This window comes from Phytophthora infestans, genomic scaffold, assembly GCF_000142945.1.
Source record: "Phytophthora infestans T30-4 supercont1.88 genomic scaffold, whole genome shotgun sequence".
Taxonomy (NCBI): domain Eukaryota; phylum Oomycota; class Peronosporomycetes; order Peronosporales; family Peronosporaceae; genus Phytophthora; species Phytophthora infestans.
In genome coordinates, this window is record NW_003303671.1 from 341,724 (window position 1) to 356,470 (window position 14,747).

Sequence of the window (14,747 nt, forward strand, 5' to 3'; positions counted from 1 at the left end):
GCTGTACTTGTGCAAGTAATTGACTCAGCCTAGCCACTTGCGTAAGTCTTTTTGGTTCTTGGGAACCGGCCAGTCCACGATGGCCTTGACTTTGGTAGGATCTTCCCGTAAGCCACGCTTCCCCATGAAGCACTCAAGGGAAGGTATTTCCTTCGCGCCAAAGACGCACTTATCCAAGTTGGCATACAGCTTATTAGTGCACATGCACTCGAGCACCGCTAGCAAGTGGTCAATGTGGCTCTCCACGTCTGACTTTCCGTGCTCAGCACGACTATGGACGAATATATCGTCAAAGTACGTTTGAGCGTACGCCCGGTGGGGCCTAAACAGCTGCGTCACAAGACGATTGAACGTTGATGGTGCGTACAACAGCCCCTAGGGCATGACCAAACACTCCCAGAGCATACCGCTCGTAGTACTCACCGCTGTCAGCGGAATGTCGCTCACTCTCATGAGGAGTTGGTAGTAACCATCGACCAAGTCGAGCGCGCTGAACAACATACTGCCTACCATGTTGTTCTGCAGAACATCCTTGCGAGGAATCGGCGTTTGCGCCGGGATGGTGGCCGCATTTAGCATGTTAAAAGCATGACTTGCCGTTCGGCTATCTGAAAAGAACGTGGGTGTCGAGTGCGGAGACTTACTCTCACGCACCATCGCTGCCTCGTGCTTCGCACGGAAAAATGCGCCAATGATGTCACACAGAGCTTTTGGCAAAGGCCATTGCCTTGTTACGCAGATTTTGGTTCCAGGAACCAGGTCAATTTCATGACACACGCCTCGATTCGGAGGCAGACCGATCGGTGGGTCTTTCGAGACAACGTCTCCATATTTCTTCACCACGGGGTAGAAGGGATCCGAAGGATATTTTAGGATCCCCGATCCACTTCTTGCGCTCAGAGCCTTCTTGATGTCCACTAGGACCGCGTCGTCCAGGACGGATGAGGAGTTCAACTCCTCCTCAGGTCCCAGCAGGACCACCTCGGCTAGATCGCCTGACTTCAAGGCTTCGCCAAACTCGGTGATGGACATCGCGTCCAGCTCTAGCAGAGCATCTACAACGGACAGAGTGTCAAGGCTGATGTCACCTTTGACATCCCCGGTCACTCCATTGCCGAGTGTGTACAACGGCTCACAGCAATCACGCGGAGCCTCACCGCCCGTCACTTTGGGCACCTCGTCCGACGTCGAAGACGTCACAGACGCCCTGCATCTTCTTCTCCTCCCCCTCCGCGACCGAGGCCGGCCGGAAGAGGGCGGCGTGGCGACATCTCCATCAACACCACCGGATGCAGCAGCACTATCACTCCTCGAAGAGGATACAGTGTCGCGCAAGGCACTCGGCTGAGACACAGAAGTCCTTGACCCTCACACAGTCTACTCAGTCACTTCACCTGCATCTCCTGGGCCGCTCCCATGATGCCTCGACTCGCAGTCGACCGCGACCCTCGGGCCACGCAGCGGTAGATCATCACCAGATCCATACCACACAGTGGATTACGCGCCACTCCGCGTTCGTCATCACCAGGACCCAGCAGTTGGTCATTGACCTGACCTGCACCGCTTAGTGGATAACGTGCCACACCACGTACGCCCTCAGGGCAAACAGCAACCTCGTTGCTAACACTTTCTGACATCCCAATGTCCAGCACTACGGCCGCCTCGGCGTCGTACTCGCGCCAAAAACGCTTCGGCTTCCTAGCAGAGGTGGGTTCATGACTCACCAAAGCTCCACTAGAAGCAGGGTGCGACGCACCCAGCGTTTCGACTTCCGGTCGATCCATGGCTCATGGCGTTCCAGCCATGCCATGCCAAGGATGAGGTCATACCTCGCATCGAGGTCTAAGCCCAAACGGCGTTCCACGCTATCGAAGTTCTCAAACTTCACTCCAAGGTCGACAGAGATCTTCGACACAGCTACCAGTGTCCCCGTCGCGAGACGGACAGAGATCGTATCTCTCGTTGGAACTTCCATTGCCTCAGCATACAGCTGACTCCCTTCCAGGGTGGAGCGACGGGCGTGGTTGCCCGAGCCTCCCGAGTAAATTAAGACTCTCCATGGCGTTGCAAAGCCCTTCACGTTCGCCTGAACGACCAGCAAGCCCGACTTGCATACACTCTTCTCGTAAGGGAGCTCAGCTCTCGTCGGGGCTGAGCCCCGTTGCCCTCTACCTCCTCGAGGCACAAATAAACTCAGTTCTTCCCCAGTAAGCCGCCCCGCGCCTACTGTGAGTTACCGTTTTCCGGTGATGACCTGACGGGTTGGCTTCCCGGAGCCTCGCGCTTCTTGCGCAGAGGGAAATAGGCCCTCAAGTGCTTAGTGTCATTGCACACAAAGCATTGGTGGATGCCGGCGCGCTGCTCCGCAGCAAGAAGCCCCGCTTCTTCGTCTTCAGCAGGGCATGGGAAAAGTAGTATAATACTAATATTACGGGTATGATATTTACGGAATAACTTACTATTGATTTTGCCAAGATAAATAGAATACAAAACTGTACACACTGATACTATATTTTCCACGCTTCCAACCATTTCCAGGAGCGCTGACAACCAACCGTTCTCTACTGCCTTGCAAATACACTCTGCGCGCTTTGATCCACACACTCCCCACTTCTCAACTTCCTATCTAATGAACAAGCCACCGCGCTTAGCCACGCTACCCACGATGACCTCCCGTCAACGCTGCGCATTCTACTTCAAGGACTTCGGCGAAGGTCGCTTTGAGTGTAAATACTGTGGGCTTCCTCGGAAGCATACGCCCGGCACGGGGTACAGCAACCTCCTCAGCCATCTTAATAGCAAGTACGCTGGGTATGCTGCTGAGTTTGCAGAACTTCATGCCACGCAGACGCCAGCACTTACCACGTTTGGTTTTCGTCAAAGAGGCGTTACGGCAAGCCTATGGTGTGAGTGGGGACATTGCGGTCGTATTAAGTGTCGGTAGAGACTACTAGACGGCGAGGGAGATCTAATCAGAAATGGATCCATACTGGTCGTCTGCGAGTACTTGTGCGCTTGATGGTGCGTGAAGCAGGTAGTGAGGATGCGTGGCAGGTTGTGGTTGCGTGGTATATGATGTAGAGGTGTTGGTTGTGCATGTAGGAGCGTGCGCAAGTTTTTTGTTTGTTTTGCGTGGTTGTTGGATTAGGACCGAGTGTAGCTTAGTTGGTAGAGCGATTGACTGTAGTGTTCTATACTGTGTTTCAGTATTCTCGGAAACCAATTGGTCGCTGGTTCGATTCCGCATTAAATCAAAGGAGATGGGAACCTCCTTTGCTTTAATGTTCGACGGTTGGACTAGTCACTCACTCCACTTCCTCGGTATCTACGCGATCTACGTCTACAATGGTGTGCGCCACCAGCGCCTTCTTGCGATTTCGCCAATGGAAGACGGCCAGACAGCTGAAGCCCACCTCGATTATATATCCACCGTACTGAGTGTGTACGAGAAGAACCTGCAGATGGTGCGCTTTATTGTGGGGGACAATTGTGCAACCAGAGTATGGCTACACGAATGGGCGTCCCCCTCATTGGCTGTGCAAGTCATTGATTTAACCTCGCGGTTAATCGATCTCTACATGATTATCATACTCAGATAGATCTGATTCAAAACCTGATGATTCAGCTGCGTCATGTCCAAAATGCTACTGCACTGGCAAGGGCAACCGACTACAAGCTTGTTAAGGCAAACACTACGCGCTGGTCGTCTACATCCCAGATGATTGACCGATATTGCAAGATTCGTGATGCGATCCTGACGGTGGAGGCTGTTGAAGCGTTTGTGCCTCGTGGCCATGCGCACCGCCGCGTTAAAGGTGTAGTAGACAAGCTTTGTGAGCTGGACAGTGTGTGTGTGAAACTACAAGCGGAGGTGTGCACGCTTGCCGAGGTGCGCCTGTTGTTTGATGCGTGTGCTGCTAAGTATCCTGGGATGGCTAGCTACTTGGCACCAACAGCTGAGATTGTTCACTCGCCCCATTTCGAGTCTACAATAGTGAAGCTGCAAAACGACCTAATCCTCCCCGCGGATGCATTACATGCAGTCGACAGCTTCATTTATCTCCGTCTACCGCACAAGAGGAAGTGCCGGCTACGGCCGACTTCGCGACCTCCATCCTCCGGCAAGCCAAGAAGCCACGGCTTGCATCGCAGGCGTCTGTCGAGTATGATCCCCTCCTGCTCTGCGTTCCGCCGACAAGCAACACGTGTGAGAGACTTTTTTTCTGAGTGTAAGCTTGTTTTTACATCGCTACGTTCATCTACTTTACCAGCTAATTTTGAAACGGCCATGTTTTTTCGTGCTAATCGCAGTATGTGGAACTGCTCCACCCTTCTCGGTTGCATCGAAGTCTAAGTGTTAGAAATATATTGTGATTATTGCAGGGATTGTTATTGTGTTGCCAGGTACTGCAGTCTTTATTACGGATGTGATTCACACGAAAATAACACTGGGTATTGTATTTCCCATGCCCTGATCTTCAGCATAGCTTAGGTCCATCGGCTCCAGACCACTCAAAGAGCTTGTGCTGCCAGCGCTCCAACCAGGTCGAGCCGACCTGAAGTTGTACTCGGCATTCAATGCCACATCCACCGCCTCTTGAAAGAGTTAGGGGTACACGGAACACTTCCGTTCGAGCTCCGCTCACACGAAGTTCCTCCATGAACACGGTCACGGTGACCAATTCCGGAAGAGGGTCCGCCGCCATTCCGGCGATAAGAGTTCTCAGCGCTGGGAAATAGTCCAATAACATCTTCTTACCCTGGGGGTAGCAAGGAACTTCGACCGGATACGGTACACCTGATTAGGCAGCGCGAACACGCGCGAAAGCCGTTGCTTCCTCCCAAGTGGGAAATGCAGCGTCAACAGACGTGCCGCACGTTAGTGCCGATTCGCGAGCGCGTCCACCAAGCCGGTAGATAGTCAGCGCCACGCGCTGATGCTCAGACTGGGGCAGGGTCGATCCCATGGCCATCTCGACCTCAGGGGTTCAGAGAAGGAGATTCTCTCAATTCTTCCCCTTGAAGGTTTTTACGCTCATCATGAGCAGCTTCAGTCTCATAGACGCTTCACGCGTCATATCCTCCGCCGCCGTTGTGGCTCTCATCTTCAATTGGACGTGCTCCAAGAGCGCGTTCTCGTAGCGTGAGAACGATTCCAGCTTGGCGGTAACCGCCTCTGGGCCTTGCGATGCAAGATGAGCCACGCCAGCCGTCCTCATGTCGGTGCTGCGCTCAGCGACGCCCGACGAGCCGTGCGTTGCGGCACAAGAATTGATGGAGCGCGAGCTCGCCGATACAAATCGGCGAGTGTCAACTCCCTCACGTATCCCCACGAATGACGTCGTGAAGCTATAGAGGTCCACCTACTATCTCTGCGCCGGAGAAGACCGACTTCCGCTGAATCGTTGGATTCGAGAGATCGACATCGCCATCGCCTCGAGGTAGATCGAGGCGCCTTCCGCGAAGGCCTACTTCCTCCTCTAGCGGCTGTCTGGGATGGCCAGCGAATGGGCCCTCGGCAAGTTGGGCGCCGACCCCAAGGCCTTCCCCACTCTGGATGCCCTCCAGAGTGACCGTCAGCTCGCGTTCCAGTCGCCGCAAGATGAATCCCGAATTCGGGCAAACTTCTTCGCCCTTCGTCAAGGCACGAAGACTTTGCGCGACTACGTCCAGAAGACACGACACCTCGCGTCGTGTATCGTGTCCAAGCCCATCGCTATGGCCTCTCATGTTCATGGGTTCGTGTACGGTATGCGCGATAGCATGACGCGCTACTGCCTTACAAGATCGGATCCCTCTACACTCGAAGAGGCATTTGCCCTTGCACGACGCGAGGACTACGTGGTTGCGGCGTCATACGCTCACGTGCTGTAACGGGGTTACATTATGTGAAGCACACAGGGGTACGAAGTACCTGGAGAGTTAACAAACTATCAGTACATAAGTTGGAGACCTAACAAGGTCTCTTAGTACGTTGGCTGAAAGCCACACGTTATGCATTTGAATAGGTCTAACTATCCTAGATAGTTAAACAGATAAATTTACCCCTAGGCGGCTTGGCCGCAACAATAGTACATAAAACCCTTCTGGTTTTGAAGCATAAAAGTTTAAGTATTAACTTTGAGTCCTGGTCTTGGGCTGCATGTTCCTTCAGAAAAGGAACTTAGTATTAGTGACTCTTTGAGTCACTAATACTTCCTCTGACCCTAAAGCTACGGCAGCCCCGTAACACGCGCTGCACGCTTCAGCTCAGGAATCTGCGCCAGAGTACATGGACATCGACGCTATCAATGCGACGAGCAATCGTCAGCGTCATGTAGCACGTGGGAACGATGCTCGGAGCGATCGTATAACGAGACGCTGGGTTGGATGGAGAGAGTCTCGCTCCGACGAGGACGAGCGGTAGCGTCGAGCGGAGCAGATATGCTCAGACACAAGATGGGAATCCCGTCTAAGCTCGAGCGACGGGTATTTTTGCAGTCGGGGGGGGGGGGGGCGTGCTTGAGCGCGGGTAGAGATGTTCAGACACAAGAAGATGATCCCGTCTAAGCTCGAGCGACGGGTCTTTTTGTAGTCGGGAGTCGTGTGTGGTTGTACATGGAACGAGTGAGACCAGGGTCGGCTAAGAATCTCTCCCATCTGTGGCACCGAACATTCCGAATCAAGGGGGGGGGGTTAAGACGTTCACCTATGCGCTTGGACCGAGGGTATCGTTTCCATCCAGGTTTTGTACACTAGCATCTGCTCATACAGTAACGGAATTCAATGATAGCTAATGGTTCGTTTAGTTCCTGAAGTTGACATGGAGGTATCGCCTCGACTTTGATGAAACTGTAGCGAATCTGCGGTTGGTGTGGGCCACGACGCAGATGGTCCAACGGTGGATCGGCAGCACAGGTGGTTCACGTCCGACTCCGCGATCATGGAAGACCGGACGGGCAGAACTGGAGAGGGCGGCTTTGCGGCCGTTTGGATGCGAAAGGTAGGGGGCCAGAACGAAGTGAGTGACATTGCAGTACCACTGGGTCAGCCAGCACGTCAGAGCTTGGGCTCACTTAAGAGCGTGCGACGACCGCGAGACTGGCTCAGTGGGAAACTTGCGCCGTGAGAAACAAGTGGCGAGTGCGAGACGGACGTGAGCGAGTAGACGTACACGAGTGCGGCGAGTTGACGAGGCATTGCGAGACCAACGTGAGCGAGGAGGCGTACACGAGTGAGGAGACGTACGTGAGTGTGAGACGGACGTGAGCAAGGAAGCGTACGTGAGCGAGGAGACGTACGTGAGTGTGAGACGGACGTGGGCGAGGAGTGTGAGAATTCGTAGAAGGACTCAAAGTAGTATTAGCAAGTCGGCTAGTAGCTACCTGAATATAAATAGGAGTGGACACGTGAGTGGACGATCCGGCGCAGGAACTAAGTGGTTCCTGCCGACCAACAGAAGAGTACATTTCAGTGAGTCATCGGCTGCCAGACACGAACGACGCAGCGCAGCACGGTGCAGCTGTACGACCTGCCCCACAGCCGGACAAGACAATTGGCCTGTTTCATGGTGGTCATACAGGGGCTAAACACGACTGAAAACGCGTGCATCACGAGATAAGATGGCAGGTACGAAGACGCAAACGAAGTCGAGGAGTTCGCGGGTGAAGCGGGTCAAGACGAGGACGTCCCCTCGAATCGGGAAGTTTCAAGGAGCGACTCAAAAGGAGAAGGAACAGCGCGACGAACAGGATGACGATGGAGAAGACGACGCCGGTGCGTTACAGGGTAACACGCACGGAGAGACTGGAGAGGAGTCAGCGGCTGGGAGTGCTGCTGGCACTAGGAGCATTCCGGGTGAAGCGGTGCCTCCGCAGTCTGATACGATGATTATGGCGGCGGCAATCGATGAGCTACGCGCGATGGTGCAGAATCTGCAATCTGCTCCACACGACGCTGAGCACGAGGACGAGCACGAGAAGCGACGCCACGGACGACGGCGGAGCAGAGAAGCAACAAGAAGTAGTTACGGGCGTTCGCAACGATCACGACGACACCGTAGTGATAGCGAGGGCTCGGAGGACGAAGAGGGGAGACGGAGGCGTGCGATGTCACGGAGGCCGACAAGATCCGGACGATCATCAGGCAGTGATGACCATGGAGACGAGAGTGATGACGACGATGCTTCCGACGATTCGCCTAGCAGCAGCGAGAGCAGTTCAGAGGAGGAGAGCAGCTCAAGTGACGATAGTAGCGACGCTGAGAATGAGACTGAGAACCTGAATTCGAGTAGCGAATCCGGGCGCTCGCACCGAGGTGGACGACGGGACCGACGTGATCGACACGACCGGCGTAGGAGTCGAGAGTTGGATGAGCAGCCGAGGCGGAAGAGCGTGAAGGAGCTAGACCTTCCCACGTTCACCGTCGCCGAAGGTGTCCGTGTCGACGTGGATCGACCGAGTCGACCTCGCCCTTAAGGGAGCTGAGGAGTCGGGACGAGGGCAGTGGACTGACCGGGCACTATACTTCATCATGGGCAATAAACCGATGGAGAACGCGGCACGGTGGTGGGTTAATATGGACCGGAGACTGAAGGACCGCAAGAGACGGTGGACTTACCTGAAGAAGGTACTTTTGAGACGATATGGCGAGCGACTTGACAAGTCGGCCGCTGAATGGCGTGTCAACAGTAAGAGGATGTGGCCTGGAGAGACGTACGCCGACTACGCGGCCGTGCTCCGGGAAGTGGTCGGTAAGAACCGAGTGAGCGAGCGGATACAACTAGCTCAGTTCTACAGGTGTCTTGTCAAGACTACGAGGAAGTTGGTGCAGCAGAAACCCAAGCCGAAGACTTTGGAGAAAGCTGTTGCCAAGGCAACGAAGATCGACGATCCGATGGAGAATGTGGCGTTGGGGATGTCCAACATCGGGCAGGCGTGGGCGACCGCTCCCAGCCCATACCTGGTACCATGGCGGGGACGATGGGTCAAACCATGGTGATTCCGGGCGTCGGTGGTGCGGGACTTCCGGCTGGTATGGCAGCGATGGCAGGACACGCAGGAACCGCCGGCAGTGAGGGAGGAGGTGTGGCTCTGTTTACCAACCCTCAAGGTGTGTGGAACGACTATTCCGGTACCTGGGACGTGCCACCAGGCCACACCTGGAATGGCAAGTACTGGGTCGCAACCAAGAGCGGGCGAAAGAGAACGCAGGACGCGCAGACGTCGAGTAAGAATCCGGAGCGGAAGGGTCGAAGCCATCGGGACGAGGAGTCCAGTGGCGCAGAATCCGATGCGAGGCTGGTGAGAAAGAAGACGAAAGCAGCTGTGAGGCAGTCGGCGGGGCAAAAAGACAGCTCCATGCCGCCAAGTTTAGCAAGCAGACCTCCATTTCATTGCTACAAGTGTAGAGAAGTCGGCCACGTGGCAGCGGTGTGTCCGAACGGGGTGAAGTGTTTCGCGTGCGGGGAGTTTAGTCACTTGGCTAGAGACTGCACGAACGTCGAGGCCAAGTCGCGGAACGAGACACGACGGAAGTCGCGCGACGAAGATAAAAAGTCTGAGAAAACTAGGTGCGGACGTGGTGAGGGGACTACGGCGTCCGGGTTTACTGGTGGATCTCCGGCAAGCGGTGCGGGTCAAGGATAAAGAAGTGACGACCGACGACAGGCAAGGCGCAGAGGAGCAGACGTCGGTGGCAACGAGGGTGAGTGAGCAAGGCGAGAGAGAGAACGAGGGCACGCGCGCAAGTGCGGTGTTGGAGGAGATGAACGCGGAGGTGTTGGCAAAGGACGGAGAGAGGGCGAAGCGTTACATAGCCACAATACGACCTCCAATGGCGGGTACGCGGTTGGTGCGGGCAGCGGCACGAGTGAGAGGCGAAGGGGACGAGAGGACGCTTAAAGATGAAGGAGAGGTAGGCCAGTCAGGAGAGGGCGCGTCGATTAGTACTGCTGACGGACGAGTAACGGCGGTGGAGAAGGTGGAGAGTGCTGACGACGTCGTGGCACGCCGGAGAGCTGAGCGACGGCAAAATCATCGAGAGGTGAAGCGAGCGCAAGTGAGAAGAGCGAAGGCTAGTCGTCAGACCCGAACACTGGCACAGGAAGAGGAACAGCGAACGGCAGACGAAGTGCGGCGAGCAACTAGACTGGAAGATAGAAGGGGTGCACTAGCGGAGCTGAGTTGCCGTCGTGCAGCCCACGAAGGCGACGTGCGCGTCCACCCGGGTAGAGAAGCAGCACGCGTGAGTCTGGTGCAGCGGCGGTCGGCCACCCAGGCCTCACCGGAGCGACAAGACGCCGGTGACGTTGAGTATGTTGGTGCTGACGACGGGCTACCTATTGCGAGAATGGAAGTCGAGGGAGCACCGCGTCATGTAAAGCTGGATAGTGGCGCCAGGTACACGATTGCTGGGACCGACTGGATGGAGTTTGGTGATCGCATCGACATGGAAGCTCCGGTGGACTATGTGGAAGGGATCGGCGGGTTCCTGCTCGACGTAGTAGGTGTATGGCGGTTCAACTTGAGCAACGTGTTTGGGGAGATCATTAGTGTGGACGCGTGCATTGGGGACCGATGCACTGACGAGTTCTTGGTGGGCGTGGACTTCATGCGAAGTCACGGAGCGACGATGGACTTCCAGAGTAACGAGGTGAGGTACCGCGATAACGGAAGGCTAGTTGGCATCCCGTTTCGGACGTACGACAAGGAAGGAAGCGTAAAGGTAGCAGCGGTACGTATGGCCAGACGTATGCAGATTGCGGGGAGTGCAGTGACTCCGGTGGAAATTGCGATAGCAGCAGAAGACGGTGAGCAGGGCATCTTTATATCGACGCGAAGTGCGGGACCAGTAATGCTGGCAGCTACGGTGACTCGTGCACGTAATGGTAAGGCGTGGGCTCCGGCGATTAACTCCGGCGATGGCGAAGCGAGGCTACCACCCAAGAAGGAATTAGGCAAGTGGATACCTGTAAATGAGGAAATGACGGTACTGGCAGTAAACGGAGAATTGCAGCGTGAACGAGTCCTATCTTGGTTGAGTGAATTGGGTGATGTCGATACGCCACTAGCTAACGAGGATGACGTTAAGATTGGAGAGACAAACGAGGGCAGTCGGCGGTTAGTGATGCAGTTGTTGCGGGCCTATCGTGGAAACACGGAAAACATGGACGATTGCCCTCCGGCAACCACCTTGAATGTCGAGCATCATATCGACACTGGTGACTCGGCTCCGATTATGTTGAAGAGGCGGCGGTTGGCACAGACGGACGACCCCGTGGTCACCACCAACGTAAAGAAGATGCTAGACGCCGGTGTCATCGAGGAGGGAGAAGGAGCTTGGGGGTTTCCTGTGGTGTTAGTCAAGAAGAAGGATGGTGAAGTGAGGTTCTGAATCGATTATCGGGCGCTCAGCAAAGTGACCAAGAAGGACGTCTATCCGTTGCCCAGAATTGATGAGACTATCGAGGCACTTGGAGGTGCAGTGCTGTTCACGACGCTGGACTTGAAGGCTCGTTACTGGCAGATACGAGTGGCAGAAGCGGATCGGCCTAAGACGGCGTTCACTACAAAGCAAGGCTTGTACCAGTTTGTGAGGATGCCGTTCGGATTAACGAACGCGCCCTCCACGTTTCAGCGAATGATGAACAGTGTTCTGCGTGTGCTAACGTGGATGACCTGCCTAGTGTACTTAGATGACGTTGTTGTTTTTACGCGTGGTGGTATCGAGCGACATGTTGTCGAAGTAGCGTGTGTGTTGGAGCGGCTGGCGGCGGCGGAACTGACGCTGAAGTTGAAGAAGTGTGTCTTTGCCACGCGAAGGATGGAGTATTTGGGCCACGAGCTCAGTTCTGAAGGTGTTTGGCCTCTGGAACGATTGGTGACAGCAGTACGCGACTTCCCACGGACGCCGTGGACGCTAAGAGGTTCTAACATCTGGCCGGCTATTACCGACAATTCATTGCGGGATTCGGATCTTTGATGGCATCAGTCACGAAGTTGCTGCGGAAGAGTGCGGAGTGGGAGTGGGGCGACGCCCAAGAAGCGGCGTTCCAGCGTGTGAAGGAGATCTTGACAACGAAGCCGCTGCTTATTTACCCCAACTGTAAGTTGCCGTTTCGACTGGTGACGGACGCTAGTAAGGTAGGGCTCGGTGCGTGCCTAATGCAGGATCGCGGTCGCGGGTGGCAACCGGTGGCGTACGCAAGCAAGGTGAACAGTGTGGCGGAGGGCAACTACGGAATTACGGAGCTGGAGTGTGCGGCGGTCGTCTGGGCCATCAAGTTGTTTAGGCCTTACGTGTAGGGAAGGGCGTTTCGTGATCGTGACCGATCATGCCGCGCTCAAATGGCTGATGACTAGCACAAATTTGACGGGCAAGTTGCACCGCTGGGCTTTGACGCTGCAAGAGTTTGAGTTCGAGGTCGAGTACCGGCCGGGCAGTACCAATGTGGTGGCTGACGCCTTGTCCAGGGCGCCGGTCAAGCTTGCAGCGGCGGTAGACAGACGGAGGCGGGCAAGACGACGGGGATCTGCCCATGGATTGGCATCGGAGGTGGGTGCGGCGGTCTAGGTAGCCACGGGGACGGAGGAAGCGGCTACTCCGACGGACGGATTGCCGAGTGCGGAGCGGATGGTGGCGACGACGGCCGGCGACGATGGCCAGCAGGCGGGAGCAGAGGCGGCAGCAACGGAGATGACGGTAAGTTGGGAGCCGCCGATGCGGGGCGAGGCTCTAGCGGAGAGGGAGGTGCGTGGTCGTGGTGACACGAGGCAAGCGGTGGTGACGGCGCCTCCTCTCACGCGAGCAGCCAAAAGACGCCTAGAAGCCACGCAATCGGTGGCGGCAGGTAAGTCAGCTAGTAAAGACGATGGGCAAGCACAGGAAGTAGCTGCAAAGACGGCAGTGAACCCGCCGCGAGCCGACTTGAAAGACGATGTGCGAGCACAGGAAGTAGCTGCAAAGACGGCAGTGAACCCGCCGCGAGCCGACTTGAAAGACGATGGGCGAGCACAGGAAGTAGCTGCAAAGACGGCAGTGAACCCGCCGCGAGCCAAACCTAAAGACGACGGGCGAGCACAGGAAGAAGCTGCAAAGACGGCAGTGAACCCGCCGCGAGCCAAACCTAAAGACGATGGGCGAGTACCGGAAGTAGCTGCAAAGACGGCGGTGAACCCGGAGCGAGCCGACTTGAAAGACGAAGGACGAGCGCGGAAAGTAGCTGCAGAGACGGTGGTGAAACCAGCGCGAGTCAAAACGAGGGGTGACGAACGAGTATGAGCAGTGGCAACGAAGGGTGCTGAGCAATCTGGGGAAGTGGAGCCTGGTGCCGAACGACGCGGTGCTGGAGAGGGCGCAGTCACCGGCAGCAGTCAGAAGAAACGACTGGTGCGGCGCAAGGTGATATTTGATGTACCAGTCGCTGCCGGTCCGAAGGCAACGAAGTGGTCGGGTGGGCTGAGCGCGCGACGAGACGCAAGAGCGAAGTGGCCAGCGGCGACGGTGGCGAAACCAGTTACGTCGCGAGTACTCGCCAAGTCGGGCGAGCGAGGAGAAAGAGGTAATGAGGCTGAACCAGCGGAGGTGACAGCGCGACGGAAAGGAGCACGTGCGGTAGAGAGGGGAGAAATCGGTGGACGACGAAGCACAACGACGCCGTATGCGCACGAGCAGCAGTCGGAGTCCGGAGCGGCGGTTAGTGAAGTGAACGAACGGGTGTACCCCATTCAAGGACCTTCGGGAGAGCAGACGGTATCGGAATGGAAACGACGGTGATGCAGGTTCCGGTCGTTAATGATGATACGGACGAGCAGCGAATGCCTCCAACGCTACAGATGACGGATGACGCTGTGATCGCGGCGCAGCGTCGTAGTAAGTGGGTGCAGAGAGCAGTCCAAGATGGCAAGTATCGAGGCGTACCGGTGCAACTTCGACACGGGCTGGTGACAGTAGAGACGCCACGAGGACGGAGAGTAATGTTGCCTCCTGAACTTTGGCCAGTGGCGTTTAAGGTTCATCATGATTCGGTATGGGCGGGTCACTTGAGGGCGCCCCATACGTACGAGCGGATCGCGCAGCATTACTGGTGACCAGACTTGCTAAGAGAGGTAAAGAAATGGGTGCGTGGCTGTCAAGCGTGCGGTAGCCGCAAGGCAAAGCCGCGCGAAGTAGTTCTCCCGTTACGGAGTATCAGAGGCGGAGACGCTGGTAATCATTGGGCGCTTGACGTCGCGGGACCCTTACCGGTTGCAGGTGGAGGACAGCGGTACGTCATAGCGGCTGTTGAGTATGTGACGCGCTACGCGGTGGCGAAGGCGGTGAAGAACCACACGGCCGAGAACGTGGCCAAGTTTATCATGGACGAGGTCGTGTTGAAGTTTGGTGTATTTCGAGAGTTGTTACCGGATGGAGCTCCGGAGCTGGCAGGACGAGTGATTGAGCAGCTCGTGATGCGGCTGCAGGCACAGCAGATCAATCCGGTGCCGTACAGGCCCCAGGTGATCGGCCTCGTGGAGCGATTTCACCGCACTTGGAAAGATTGTGTGGCCACCTACATGAAGACCGACGCGCAGAACGATTGGGCGGAGTGGATTTCTTTTGCAGTGTATGCGTACAACTCCGGGCATCACTCGACGGTGGCGCTGTCCCCGAACGAGCTCATGATGGGGAGAAGGCTGCGCAGCCCGAACGAGTTACTACAGCGGGCACAGGTGACGGAAGCAGGAGATTTGTCGGGGTATCACCGGCAATTGTTGGTGGCGTTGAAA

The 14,747-nt window shown here is 56.0% G+C and overlaps 1 pseudogene across 1 annotated transcript; it reads left to right on the forward strand.

The window, feature by feature from the left end:
- The first annotated feature begins 3,152 nt into the window (after positions 1-3,152).
- Positions 3,153-3,254, forward strand: PITG_30239 (annotated as a pseudogene). Its single transcript has one exon. The product of its transcript is annotated as a tRNA-OTHER (tRNA).
- The last annotated feature ends 11,493 nt before the right edge of the window (positions 3,255-14,747 follow it).